This window comes from Pelophylax lessonae, assembly GCF_965119305.1.
Source record: "Pelophylax lessonae genome assembly, chromosome: 3".
Classification (NCBI taxonomy): Eukaryota; Metazoa; Chordata; class Amphibia; order Anura; family Ranidae; genus Pelophylax; species Pelophylax lessonae.
This window is the reverse complement of record NC_138770.1, coordinates 55537892-55553110: the sequence shown is the minus strand read 5'-3', so window position 1 is coordinate 55553110 and position 15219 is coordinate 55537892.

Genomic DNA, 15219 nt, shown 5'->3' with positions numbered 1-15219 from the left:
AATTTCGGAAGATAACTCATTTTTAATAAATTAATTCTGCCAACCGGGGACAAAGGAAGCATGCGCCATGACGCAAACCTTTTATTTAATTGTGAAACGAAAGGGTCGATGTTATTTTGCTGGTACACATCCAGTGTTGGACCCACTTTGATACCTAAATATACCATATCCTGTACCCATTTCAACGGTGTCTGAGTATCAATTAAAGGTACCGATGGGCGTAGTGGAAAAAGGACAGACTTAGACCAATTAATACGTATACCTGAAAAACGACCAAAGATTTCAAATAATTGTAGGGCCCTATGTAATGAGGTGGAAATAAATCAAGGTGTCGTCTGCATATAAGGACAGCTTCTCTTCAATAACCCCCACTTTAATGCCTCGGACTTGTGGGTCCGCCCGCAACATAATCGCGAGCGGCTCCAAAGCCAAGGCAAACAAGGCCGGGGATAACGGACATCCCTGTCGGGTGCCCCTCAGTAGAGGGAATTTATCCGACAGGGATGAATTAGTGCGGACTCTAGCCGTAGGATTCCTATAAAGAAGTTTAATCCATGAGACAAAGTTGGGGCCAAACCCGAAGCTAGCTAGGATCTTCCAAAGAAATGGCCACTCAACAGAATCAAATGCTTTCTCGGCGTCGAGGGAGGCGACCACACCTGCTCCCCCCCCGACGCCAAGGCCATATGTGTAAACAGTCTCCGGATATTAATATCCGTACCCCGTTCAGGTATAAATCTGGTTTGGTCCGGATGAATCAAGTCTATAATAACACTATTAAGTCGAGTGGCCAAAATCTTAGAAAGGATCTTCCCATCTACATTTAATAAAGAGATAGGTCTATATGATGAACATAATGATGGATCCTTCCCTAATTTAGGGATCACGACGATAACCGCTTCGCTCATTGTTTTAGGGAGATCCCCATCATTTAGAGATCCTGCAAGAGTGGCTAATAGATGCAGACCCAAGAGGTCCATATGGGCCTTATAGAATTCAACAGGAATTCCATCCGGTCCTGGTGTTTTATCAGATTGTAAGGAAGCCACCACTTCCTGGATCTCCAAGAGAGTAATAGGGGCGTCTAATTTGGCCCTATCTCTATCAGTTAAGACCGGAAAGTCCACTGCCTGCAAATAGTGATCCAATTCATCTCCTGAATAATTGACCCTAGTATTATATAGTGCCCGATAATAATCAGTGAAATTGTGATTGATAGTTTCTGGATTAGAATGAAGAGTACCTGATTGATCCTGAATATGTGCTATACTATACCCACTTGTCTGTTCCCTAGAAATTTGCGCCAGCATTTTACCGTTATACTCTCCTTGTACAAAAATACGTTGGGATAAAGAAAGCAGTTTTTTCTGTGTGAGAGCTGTGCATATTCCCATTACCTCCCTGGTCAAAGATTGAAATCGTGTATAATGAGTGGGATCTCTAGTTTGAATATACAAGTTTTCCATATCTCTCGCCTCTTTTTCTTTTTGCAATAGACTTGTTCGCCTATATCTTTGGATCTTGCCAATAGCTGACTGATAATACCCCCGAGTGCAGACCTTAAAGGCTTCCCAGACCATAGCCACTGATGACGTGCCCGGGTTTATCTCCCAAAAGGCCGCTATTTGGGGTGCGACTAAAGGGATTATATCAGGGTCAGAAATCCAATATCTGGATAGTCGCCATAGTCTGTCAGAGGGTTTGCCAGATAGTTCCATATTTAAAAGAAGTGGAGCATGGTCAGAGATCCCACGAGGAAGAACCCGAATCTCCCGCACCCGAGATAAGAGTGAGCCACCTGCAAACATTAAATCGATTCGAGAAAATGATTTATAAGTGGCGGAATGGCAGGTATATTCCCTAGAGTGGGGATGGTGCCAACGCCATAGATCCGTCAACCCATAAGTCTCAGCCCATTCAGCAAGATCCGATCTGGTAGAAGAATCTCCATTCATTCTGTCCATGTTCGGGTCTGGAACCATATTAAAATCACCCACAATAAGTATATTATCATTCTCATATTTTGCAATTTCTTTAAAAATTTTATGTAGCAGCCTAACTGAAGCCGGCGGGGGTATATATAACCCTACCAGCAGTAAAGTAAAAGATGATATCTGCAAATTAAGCAAAACAAAACGTCCATCCGGGTCCAGGGAAAGATCCAATAGTCTAAACGGTAGAGACTTATGGATAAGAACGCTGACTCCACGAGCATAGGTAGAAAACGTAGAGTGGTAGTGATGCCCAACCCATGGTTTCTTGAGAGCCAGCGTTCGAGTACCCAACAAGTGAGTCTCCTGCAGGACACATATATGAGGATTAAACGATTTTAAATATTGGAACACTAAGGAGCGTTTCTGCGGGGAATTCAAACCCCTAGTGTTCCAAGAAATCATCCTTAAAGAGTCCATATCCACTCATAAAACAGTGTATAAAGGATAAGAAAAAATATTGAGCAGTAAATATTACAGTATTCCCTAGGAGCCCGGTGGAAGCTGGTCCATTCGGTATTCATTTATGTTATGACTAGCCATTTTTGTATATATAAATTTGTGTGCAAAAAAAAAAAAAAATCTTGGAATTTTAGGGCCTCCGAAACTGTGACAGGTAGTGCAGAGGTGACATGCACAATTTACGCCATTAGAAAACCTGAGAGTGTTGATTGGTTTTTGCGGTCCTGTACACAGCTAGGCTCCCAAAAAGTCTCACACATGGGGCATCCCCATACTCAGGAGAAGTGGCAGAATGTATTTTGGGGTGTCATTCCACATATACCCATGTCATGTGTGAGAATTTTAACTTTTAGTGACAACGTTGTGTAAAAAAAAAAAAAAATAAAAAAAAATAAATAGTAATTTTCCCAAAACTTGTGGTAAAATATAAAATATTCCATGGACTCACCATGCCTCTCAGCAAACAGCTTGGGGTGTCTACTTTCCAAAATGGGGTCATTTGGGGGGGTTTTGTGGTATCTTGACATTTCAGGGCCTCCTAAACCGTTAGAGGTAGTGAGAAAATGCAATGAAAAATGTACACCCTTTGAAATTCTGATGGTGGTGATTTGTTTTTGGGGTCCCGTACACAGCTAGGCTCCCAAAAAGTCTCACATATGTGGTATCCCTGTACTCAGGAGAAGCAGCAGAATATATTTTGGGGTGTAATTACACATGTACCCATGGCATGTGTGAGCAATATATCATTTCAATGACAACTTTGTGTAAAAAAAAAAAAATGAAATATTCAATGAGCTCAACATGCCTCTCAGAACATTCCTTAGGATGTCTACTTTCCAAAAAGTGGTAGTTTGGGGGGGTTTTGTACTGCCCTGCCATTTTAGCACTTCATTTAATGAGATAGGCAGTCAAAAATTAAAGCTGCATAAATTTCAGTATTTACACCATAGTTTGTAGACGCTATAACTTTTGCACAAACCAATAAAAATACGCTCATTGAATTTTTTTTTGTCAAAAACATGTAGCTAAATATATTTTGGCCAAAAAAAAATACATAAATTGAGTATATTGGATATTTTTTAAAAGACAGAGTTGAAAATGTCATTTTTTTGCAAAATTTTCGCTCTTTTTTTATTAATATCGCAAAAAATAAAAAGTGCAGAGGTGATCAAATACCACCAAAAGAAAGCTCTGTTTGTGGGAAAAAAAGGACGTAAATTTCGTTTGGGTACCACATTGCATGACCACACAATTGTCAGTTAAAGTCACGCAGTGCCGAGTCGTAAAATACCCCCTGGTCGGAATGGGGGTAAAATCTTCCGGGGCTTAAGTGGTTAATGACCAGGCCATTCTTCTTTGTATGGCCAATTTTTTGGCCAATTTGCATTTTGCTAAATATTTTTGGTAACCAAAATCCAGCCACATAATATAAAATATACTTGAATGGTATATGAGATGGTCAGAAACTGTAGACATGGTGCACATGAACAAACACATGTAAACGTAACTTAGAAAAAAGTCATTGCGCCGGAGCCACCGAACCCGGAAGAGACAGCGAGGGATCATGGCAGCGCCCGCAGCGATGTCCGGGGGTCCGTGTCGGGGCTTCGTTCTAAGGTAAGTTACACATAAACACATAATGGGCTAGTATGCGATGCATACTAGCTCATTATGCCTTTGTCTTGCAGGTTTTTTTTTTTTTTTAAGGGTTTACAACCGCTTTAATATATCCATAGGCAAAAAGAATAAATCAATCTGTTTATATCAATTGTACATCATTTCACCAATCTATGTATTGTACCAAAAATGGCATTGAGGTGTCCTCATTTAAAAAAAAAAAAATGCAATTTACTTTAAAGTTAAAAATTACTTTAAATATAGATACAATGTGCAGACCCTCATAGAGCTGTTATACAAATATAAAGATTTGAATTTTCAGCCATGTGTAATTTTCAGATTTAATCCCCAGCTCAAAATAACTGACATTGTTTAAAAAAAAAAAAAAAACAATGTTATGCTTATTTTGAATTGTGTCTGTTGACAGACTTGTTTACACACTTAAGGTACCTGCATGGTCATGTGACTTTAAGCCCCGCCCACTGCACATCCCCGTCCACTGCATGGTCATGTGACTAAGCCCCGCCCACTGGCACTGTGAGTCTATATAAGGAGCTGCGCAGCAGTTGGTGGTCATTCACTCTGTGTCTTGTGATCAGAGAGGAAGCGATCGCTGTGTGTCGTGTTTTCTATTATCTGATATCGCTCAGAATTGGAGAATGACATTTTATCGCAGAATAGAGAAGGAAGAAAAGGTTTCTCTGAACATCACCAAAGAGAAACCTGCAGATATAATTGATTCCTTGTTAGAGGATCACCAGCCCGCTGAAATGCCAAACGCTACGACCCCCCCAAAAAAGGGGAAGTGGCGGGCGTTTAAGCGCAGAGCAAGGAGAATTTTTAAATGTGTTTTCCCATGTTTTGGGAAAAAAGAGAAGGAGGAAATTACAACAGGTGAGGATGGTAAGTGAAATCTAATAACTCCGACATCCACTGACTGAGCCCCACCATTACCATTACAATATCTGTACACAAAATAAACCAGAAATTGACATCATTTATATATAATGTCACCAAACATGTCATTTATGTGTCCCAATGGAGAACACACACATTATAGAAACATATTACTATTTTAGGCAACATTCACAAAGCTATGGGAGTCTCATTTTCAAATCTCACTGGACTCAACTGAAAATAACTGACATTTTTCTAAAATTACCATCCCCCATCCTGCAGTGTTATCTTTATAATCGGAGACTCTGCAATGTACTGGGGTCACTCCTGTACACAGAACCCCCTCCCCCCACATATGTCAGTAAGCATGAGGCATACATTTAACCCCTTGATCACCAACGGTATTAACCCCTTCCCTGCCAGTGTCATTATTACAGTAACAGTGCATATTTTTAGCATTGATTACTGTAGTAATGTCACTGGTACCCCCAAAAGTGTCAAAAATGTGAGTTAGGGGTCCGATCTGTCACAGTTCCGCAAAAAAAACAAAATCGCAGATCCCCGCCATTACTAGTAAAAAAAAAAAAAAAACAATAAAAATGACAAATCTTTCCTGTAGTTAGTAAACGCGATAACATTTGCACAAACCAATCAAAATACGCTTATTGCGATATTTTTTACAAGAAATATGTAGCAGAAAACAAATTGCCCTAAAATGTTAAAAAATTTTGATTTTGAAATTCTTTTTTGGGGAATGTTATATATCAGAAGGTGAAAAATATTGTTTTTTCTTTCAAAATTGTCGCTCTTTTTTTCAAAAATTAAAAATCGCACAGGTGATCAAATACCACCAAAAGAAAGCTCGATTTGTGGGAAAAAAGGACGTAAATTTAATTTGGGTACAGCGTCACACGACCGCGCAATTGTCCGTTAAAGTAACGCAGTGCCGAATCGCAAAATATAGCCTGGTCAGGAATGGGGTAAAATCTTCCGGTCTTAATGTGGATAAAAATACGCTCATTGAGAATTTTTTTGTCAAAGACATGTAGCTAAATATATTTTGGCCTAAATATATGACATAAATGGAGTATATTGGATATTTTTTAAAAGACAAAGTTGAAAATTTAATTTTTTCTAATTTATTCGCTTTTTTTTTATTAATATCGCAAAAAATAAAAAGTGCAGAGGTGATCAAATACCACCAAAAGAAACCTCTGTTTGTGGGGAAAAAAAGGACGTAAATTTTGTTTGGGTACAGTATTGCATGACCGCGCAATTGTCAGTTAAAGTCACGCAGTGCCAAGTTGAAAAAAGGGGTCTGGTCTTTGAGCAGCTAAATCCTCCAGTCTGAAAGTGGTTAATGAGTGACCTGGTATATACAGTCAGGTCCATAAATAATGGGACATCAACACAATTCTAATCTTTTTGGCTCTATACACCACCACAATGGATTTGAAATGAAACAAACAAGACATACTTTAACTGCAGACGTTCAGCTTTAATTTGAGGGTATTTACATCCAAATCAGGTGATATAAATGTGCCTCCCACTTTTTAAGGGACCAAAAGTAATGGGACAATTGGCTGCTCAGCTGTTCCATGGCCAGGTGTGTGTTATTCCCTCATTATCCCATTTACAAGGAGCAGATAAAAGGTCCAGAGTTAATTTCAAGTGTGCTATTTGCATTTGGAATCTGTTGCTGTCAACTCTCAATATGAGATCCAAAGAGCTGTCACTATCAGTGAAGCAAGCCATCATTAGGCTGAAAAAACAAAACAAACCCATCAGAGAGATAGCAAAAACATAAGGTGTGGCCATATCAACTATATGGAACATCCTTAAAAAGAAAGAACTCACCAGTGAGCTCAGCAACACCAAAAGACCCGGAAGAACACGGAAAACAACTGTGGTGGATGACCGAAGAATTCTTTCCCTGGTGAAGAAAACATCCTTCACAACAGTTGGCCAGATCAAGAACACTCTCCAGGAGGTAGGTGTATGTGTGTCCAAGTCAACAATCAAGAGAAGACGTTACCAGAGTGAATACAGAGGGTTCACCACAAGATGTAAACCATCGGTGAGCCTCAAAAACATGAAGGCCAGATTAGAGTTTGCCAAACAACATCTAAAAAAGCCTTCACAGTTCTGGAACAACATCCTATGAACAGATGAGACCAAGATCAACTTGTACCAGAGTGATGGGAAGAGAAGAGTATGGAGAAGGAGGGATGGGAAGAGAAGAGTAGGGAGAAGGAAAGGAACTGCTCATGATCCAAAGCATACCACCTCATCAGTGAAGCATGGTGGTGGTAGTGTCATGGCGTGGGCATGTATGGCTGCCAATGGAACTAGTTGTCTTGTATTTATTGATGATGTGACTGCTGACAAAAGCAGCAGGATGAATTCTGAAGTGTTTTGGGCAATATTACCTGCTCATATTCAGCTAAATGCTTCAGAACTCATTGGACGGCGCTTTACAGTGCAGATGGACAATGACCCGAAGCATAACGCAAAAGCAACCAAAGAGTTTTTTAAGGGAAAGAAGTGGAATTTTATGCAATGGCCAAGTCAATCACCTGACCTGAATCTGATTTGAGCATGCATTTCACTTGCTGAAGACAAAACTGAAGGGAAAATGCCCCAAGAACAAGCAGGAACTGAAGAGAGTTGCAGTAGAGGCCTGGTAGAGCATCACCAGGGATGAAACCCAGCGTCTGGTGATGTCTATGCGTTCCAGACTTCAGGCTGTAATTGGCTGCAAAGGATTTGCAACCAAGTATTAAAAAGTGAAAGTTTGATTTATGATTGTTAATCTGTCCCATTACTTTTGGTCCCTTAAAAAGTGGGAGGCACATATACAAACTGTTGTAATTCCTACACCGTTTGCCTGATTTGGATGTGAATACCCTCAAATTAAAGCTGGAATCTCCAGTTAAATCACATCTTGTTTGTTTCGTTTCAAATCCATTGTGGTGGTGTAGAGAGCCAAAAAGATTAGAATTGTGTTGACGTCCCAATATTTATGGACCTGACTGTATACATAGCAGTGATTCCTGTATGTGTATTAGTCCAGTCCTCCTCATCCAATCACCATTATAATTACCATTAAAAATATCCATAGGCAAAAAGAATAAATAAATCTGTTTATATCAATTGTACATCATTTCACCAATCTATGTATTGTACAAAAAATGGCATTGAGGTGTCATCATTTAAAAAAAAAAAAATTTACTTTAAGGTTAAAGTAATGTAAAATTACTTTAAATATAGATACAATGTGCAGACCCTCATAGAGCTGTTATACAAATATAAAGATTTGAATTTTCAGCCATGTGTCATTTTCAGATTTAATCCTCAGCTCAAAATAACTGACATTGTTTAAAAAAAAAAAAAACAATGTTATGCTTATTTTGAATTGAGTCTGTTAACCGACTTGTTTACACACTCAAGGTACCTGCATGGTAATGTGAATTTAAGCCCCGCCCACTGCACAGGTCCGCCCACTGCATGGTCATGTGACTAAGCCCCTCCCACTGGCACTGTGGGTCTATATAAGGAGCTGTGCGTCAGCTGGTGGTCATTCACTCTGTGTCTTGTGATCAGAGAGGAAGCGATCGCTGTGTGTCGTGTTTTCTATTATCTGATATCGCTCAGAATTGGAGAATGACATTTTATCGCAGAATAGAGAAGGAAGAAAAGGTTTCTGTGAACATCACCAAAGAGAAACCTGCAGATATAATTGATTCCTTGTTAGAGGATCACCAGCCCGCTGAAATGCCAAACGCTACGACCCCCCCAAAAAAGGGGAAGTGGCGGGCATTTAAGCGCGGAGCAAGGAGAGTTTTTAAATGTGTTTTCCCATGTTTTGGGAAAAAAGAGAAGGAGGAAATTACAACAGGTGAGGATGGTGAGTGAAATGTAATAATAACTCCGACATCCACTGACTGAGCCCCAACATTACCATTACAATATCTGTACACAAAATAAACCAGAAATTGACATCATTTATATATAATGTCACCAAACATGTCATTTATGTGTCCCAATGGAGAACACACACATTATAGGAACATATTACTATTTTAGGCAACATTCACAAAGCTATGGGAGTCTCATTTTCAAATCTCACTGGACTCAACTGAAAATAACTGACATTTTTCTAAAATTACCATCCCCCATCCTGCAGTGTTATCTTTAATCGGAGACTCTGCAATGTACTGGGGTCACTCCTGTACACAGAACCCCCTCCCCCCACATATGTCAGTAAGCATGAGGCATACATTTAACCCCTTGATCACCAACGGTATTAACCCCTTCCCTGCCAGTGTCATTATTACAGTAACAGTGCATATTTTTAGCACTGATTACTGTAGTAATGTCACTGGTACCCCCAAAAGTGTCAAAAATGTGAGTTAGGGGTCCGATCTGTCACAGTTACGCAAAAAAAAATCGCAGATCGCCGCCATTACTAGTAAAAAAAAAAAAAAAAACAATAAAAATGACAAATCTTTCCTGTAGTTAGTAAACGCGATAACATTTGCACAAACCAATCAAAATACGCTTATTGCGATATTTTTTACAAGAATTATGTAGCAGAAAACAAATTGCCCTAAAATGTTCAAACATTTTGATTTTGAAATTCTTTTTTGGGGAATGTTATATATCAGAAGGTGAAAAATATTGTTTTTTTTTTTCAAAATTGTCGCTCTTTTTTTCAAAAATTAAAAATCGCACAGGTGATCAAATACCACCAAAAGAAAGCTCGATTTGTGGGAAAAAAAAGATGTAAATTTCATTTGGGTACAGCGTCACACGACCGCGCAATTGTCCGTTAAAGTAACGCAGTGCCGAATCGCAAAATATAGCCTGGTCAGGAATGGGGTAAAATCTTCCGGTCTTAATGTGGATAAAAATACGCTCATTGAGAATTTTTTTGTCAAAGACATGTAGCTAAATATATTTTGGCCTAAATATATGACAAAAATTGAATATATTGGATATTTTTAACAGTCAAAGTAGAAAATGTCAATTTTTCGCAAAATTGTCGCTTTTTTTTATTAATATCGCAAAAAATAAAAATCGCAGAAGTGATCAAATACCACCTAAAGAAAGCTCTGTTTATGGGGAAAAGCGTAAATTTAGTTTGGGTACAGCATTGCATGACCGCGCAATTGTCAGTTAAATTCGCGCAGTTCCAAGTTAAAAAAAGTGGCCTGGTCATTGAGCAGCAAAATCTTCTGGGGCTAAAGTGGTTAAAGCACTTATCATTCATGCACATTTTTTGCTCTGATTGCACTTTAATTTTTTTATAAATATTATGTATTGTGATTTAAATTTTATGTTTCTGCACAAATAATGAATAGAGATACAAATTTAGCACTTTATGGTTAGACAGCGCTGGGTACACACATAAAATATACCTGAATGGTATATGAGATGCTCAGAGACTGCAGACATGGTGCACAGGAACAAACACATGTAAACGTAACTTAGAAAAAAAAAGATAAATTGAAATAAACAAATCAATTATTCCATAAAAAGCACTGCAAACCTGCATGCAGAAAGGTACAGTAAATGCAGAATTGTGATGTAAATGAGCCTTTAATGAGTGACCCGGTATATATACATAGCACTGATCCCTGTATGTGTATTAGTCCAGTCCTCCTCATCCAATCACCATTATCATTACCATTAAAATATCCATAGGCAAAAAAGAATAAATAAATCTGTTTATATCGATTATACATCATTTCACCAATCTATGTATTCTACCAAAAATGGCATTGAGGTGTCATCATTAAAAAAAAAAAAAAAAAAAACAATTTACTTTAAAGTTAAAGTAATTTAAAATGACTTTAAATATAGATACAATGTTCAGACCCTCATAGAGCTGTTATACAAATATAAAGATTTGAATTTTCAGCCATGTGTCATTTTCAGATTTAATCCCCAGCTCAAAATAACTGACATTGTTTAAAAAAAACAAAACAAACAATGTTATGCTTATTTTGAATTGTGTCTGTTAGACTTGCTTACACACTCAAGGTAACGGCATGGTCAGGTGACTTTAAGCCCCACCCACTGCACAGCCCTGCCCACTGCATGGTCATGTGACTTTAAGCCCCGCCCACTAGCACTGTGGGTCTATAAAAGGAACTGTGCGTCAGTTGGTGGTCATTCACTCTGTGTCTTGTGATCAGAGAGGAAGCGATCGCTGTGTGTCGTGTTTTCTATTATCTGATATCGCTCAGAATTGTAGAATGACATTTTATCACAGAATAGAGAAGGAAGAAAAGGTTTCTCTGAACATCACCAAAGAGAAACCTGCAGATATAATTGATTCCTTGTTAGAGGATCACCAGCCCGCTGAAATGCCAAACGCTACGACCCCCCCAAAAAAGGGGAAGTGGCGGGCGTTTAAGCGCGGAGCAAGGAGAATTTTTAAATGCGTTTTCCCGTGTTTTGGGAAAAAAGAGAAGGAGGAAATTACAACAGGCGAGGATGGTGAGTGAAATCTAATAATAACTCCGACATCCACTGACTGAGCCCCACCATTACCATTACAATATCTGTACACAAAATAACCCAGAAATGTACATCATTTATATATAATGTCACCAAACATGTCATTTATGTGTTCCAATGGAGAACACACACATTATAGAAACATATTACTATTTTAGGCAACATTCACAAAGCTATGGGAGTCTTATTTTCAAATCTCACTGGACTCAACTGAAAATAACTGACATTTTTTCTAAAATTACCATCCCCCATCCTGCTGTGTTATCGTTATAATCTGAGACTCTGCAATGTACTGGGCTCACTCTTGTATACATACCATGGACATTGCTATACATACATATACTAGGATCATTCCTATATACCGGGATCCCTGCTATATACACATACCGGGATCCCTGCTATATACACATACCGGGATCACTGCTATATACACATACCGGGATCCCTGCTATATACACATACCGAGATCGCTGATATATACATATACCGGGATCACTGCTCTATACACATACCGGGATCGCTGCTATATACACATACCGGGATCCCTGCTATATACACATACCGGGATCACTGCTATATACACATACCGGGATCCCTGCTATATACACATGCCGGGATCCCTGCTATATACACATACCGGGATCCCTGCTATATACACATACCGGGATCACTGCTATATTCACATACCCGGATCACTGCTATGTACACATACCGGGATCCCTGCTCTATACACATACCGGGATCACTGCTATATACACATACCAGGATCGCTGCTATATACATATACCGGGATCACTGCTCTATACACATACCGGGATCGCTGCTATATACACATACCGGGATCCCTGCTATATACACATACCGGGATCCCTGCTATATACACATACTGGGATCACTGCTATATACACATACTGGAATCCCTGCTATATACACATACCGGGATCCCTGCTATATACACATACAGGGATTACTGCTATATACACATACTGGAATCCCTGCTATATACACATACCGGGATCGCTGCTATATACACATACCGGGATCCCTGCTATATACACATACCAGGATCACTGCTATATATACACATACCGGGATACCTGCTATATACACATACCAGGATCACTGCTATATATACACATACCGGGATCACTGCTATATACACATACCGGGATCACTGCTATATACACATACTGGGATCCCTGCTATATACACATACCGGGATCCCTGCTATATACACATACCGGGATCCCTGCTATATACACATACCAGGATCATTGCTATATACACATACGGGAATCATTGCTATATAAACATACTGGGATCCCTGCTGTTGTATACACATACCAGGATCCCTGCTATATACACATACCGGGATTATTGCTATATACACATACCGGGCTCATTGCTATATACACATACTGGGATCACTGCTATATACACATACTGGGATCCCTGCTATATACACATACCGTGATGATTGCTATATACACATGCTGTGATCACTGCTATATACACAAAATGGGATCATTGCTATATATACATACTGGGATCATTGCTATATACACATACTGGGATTCCTGTTATATACACATACAAGGATCCCTGCTATATATACATATTGGAATCACTGCTATATACACATACGTGTTAGAACATACTGGCACTGGAAGAATAAGATAGCCAGCACTTTAACCACTTGCCGACTGCTCACGTTGCTCTTACTGTGGCACTGTGGCTCCCCTGGGTCCAGTGACGTAGACCTACGTCGCTGGACTCCTATCGGTCTCGGCGGCGCGAGTGCTCCACCGGAGGCTCGCTCTCGCTGTGTTTAGACACAGCCGAAGTCGGGCCTGAGGAGGAGAGGCGGAGATTACCGCCTCTATTTCCCGATTGTCTGGGAAAGTGTGAGAAAATCCGCCCGCTTGTGTAAACAAAGCAGGCGGATCTTCTCTGTGACAGACAGGGAGAGATCACAGGATTCAGCATAGCTGAACCTGCATTCTCTGTCTGTGTCACAGAACCCCCTCCCCCCACACACATCAGTAAGCATGAGGCATACATTTAACCCCTTGATCACCAACGGTATTAACCCCTTCCCTGCCAGTGTCATTATTATAGTAATAGTCCATATTTCTAGCACTGATTACTATAGTAATGTCACTGGTACCCCCAAAAGTGTCAAAAATGTCAGTTGGGGTTCCGATCTGTCCGCCGCAATGTCACAGTCCAGCAAAAAAAAAAAATCGCAGATCGCTGCCATTACTGGTAAAAAAAAATGAAAAAAAAAAAACAATAAAAATTACAAATCTTTCACGTAGTTAGTAAACGCGATAACATTTGCGTAAACCAATCAAAATACACTTATTGTGATATTTTTTACAAAACATATGTAGCAGAAAACAAATTGGCCTAAAATGTTAAAAAATTTTGATTGTACATTTTTTTTGGGAGTGTTATATATCAGAAGGTGAAAAATATTGTTTTTTTTTTTTCAAAATTGTCGCACTTTTTTTCAAAAATTAAAAATCGCACAAGTGATCAAATACCACCAAAAGAAAGCTCTATTTGTGTGAAAAAAAGGACATCAATTTCATTTGGGTACAGCGTCACACGACCGCGCAATTATCCGTTAAAATAACGCAGTGCAGAATCGCAAAATATGGCCTGGTAAGGAATGGGGTAAAATCTTCTGGTCTTAAAGCGGATAAAAATACGCTCATTTAAATTTTTTTTGTCAAAGACATGTAGCTAAATACATTTTGGCCTAAATATATGACAAAAATTGAATATATTAGATATTTTTTTACAGTCAAAGTAGAAAATGTAAATTTTTCGCAACATTTCCATGCTTTTTCTATTATTATTGCAAAATATAAAAAGCGGAGAGGTGATCAAATACCACCAAAAGAAAGCTCTGTTTGTGGGAAAAAAATGACGTAAATTTAGTTTGGGTACAGCGTTGCATGACCGCGCAATTGTCAGTTAAATTCGCGCAGTTCTAAGTTAAAAAAAGTGGCCTGGTCATTGAGCAGCCAAATCTTCCGGGGCTAAAGTGGTTAAAGGACTTATCATTCATGCACATTTTTTATTCTGATTGCACTTTTTTATAAATATTATGTATTGTGATTTAAATTTTATGTTTCTGCACAAATAATGAATAGAGATACAAATTAAGCACTTTATGGTTAGACAGCGCTGGGTACACACATAAAATATACCTGAATGGTATATGAGATGCTCAGAGACTGCAGACATGGTGCACAGGAACAAACACATGTAAACGTAACTTAGAAAAAAAAGATAAATTGAAATAAACAAATCAATTATTCCATAAAAAGCACTGCAAACCTGCATGCAGAAAGGTACAGTAAATGCAGAATTGTGATGTAAATGAGCCTTTAATGAGTGACCCGGTATATATACATAGCACTGATCCCTGTATGTGTATTAGTCCAGTCCTCCTCATCCAATCACCATTATCATTACCATTAAAATATCCATAGGCAAAAAGAATAAATAAATCTGTTTATATCGATTATACATCATTTCACCAATCTATGTATTCTGCCAAAAATGGCATTGAGGTGTCATCATTAAAAAAAAAAAAAAAAACAATTTACTTTAAAGTTAAAGTAATGTAAAACTACTTTAAATATAGATACAATGTGCAGACCCTCATAGAGCTGTTATACAAATATAAAGATTTGAATTTTCAGCCATGTGTCAT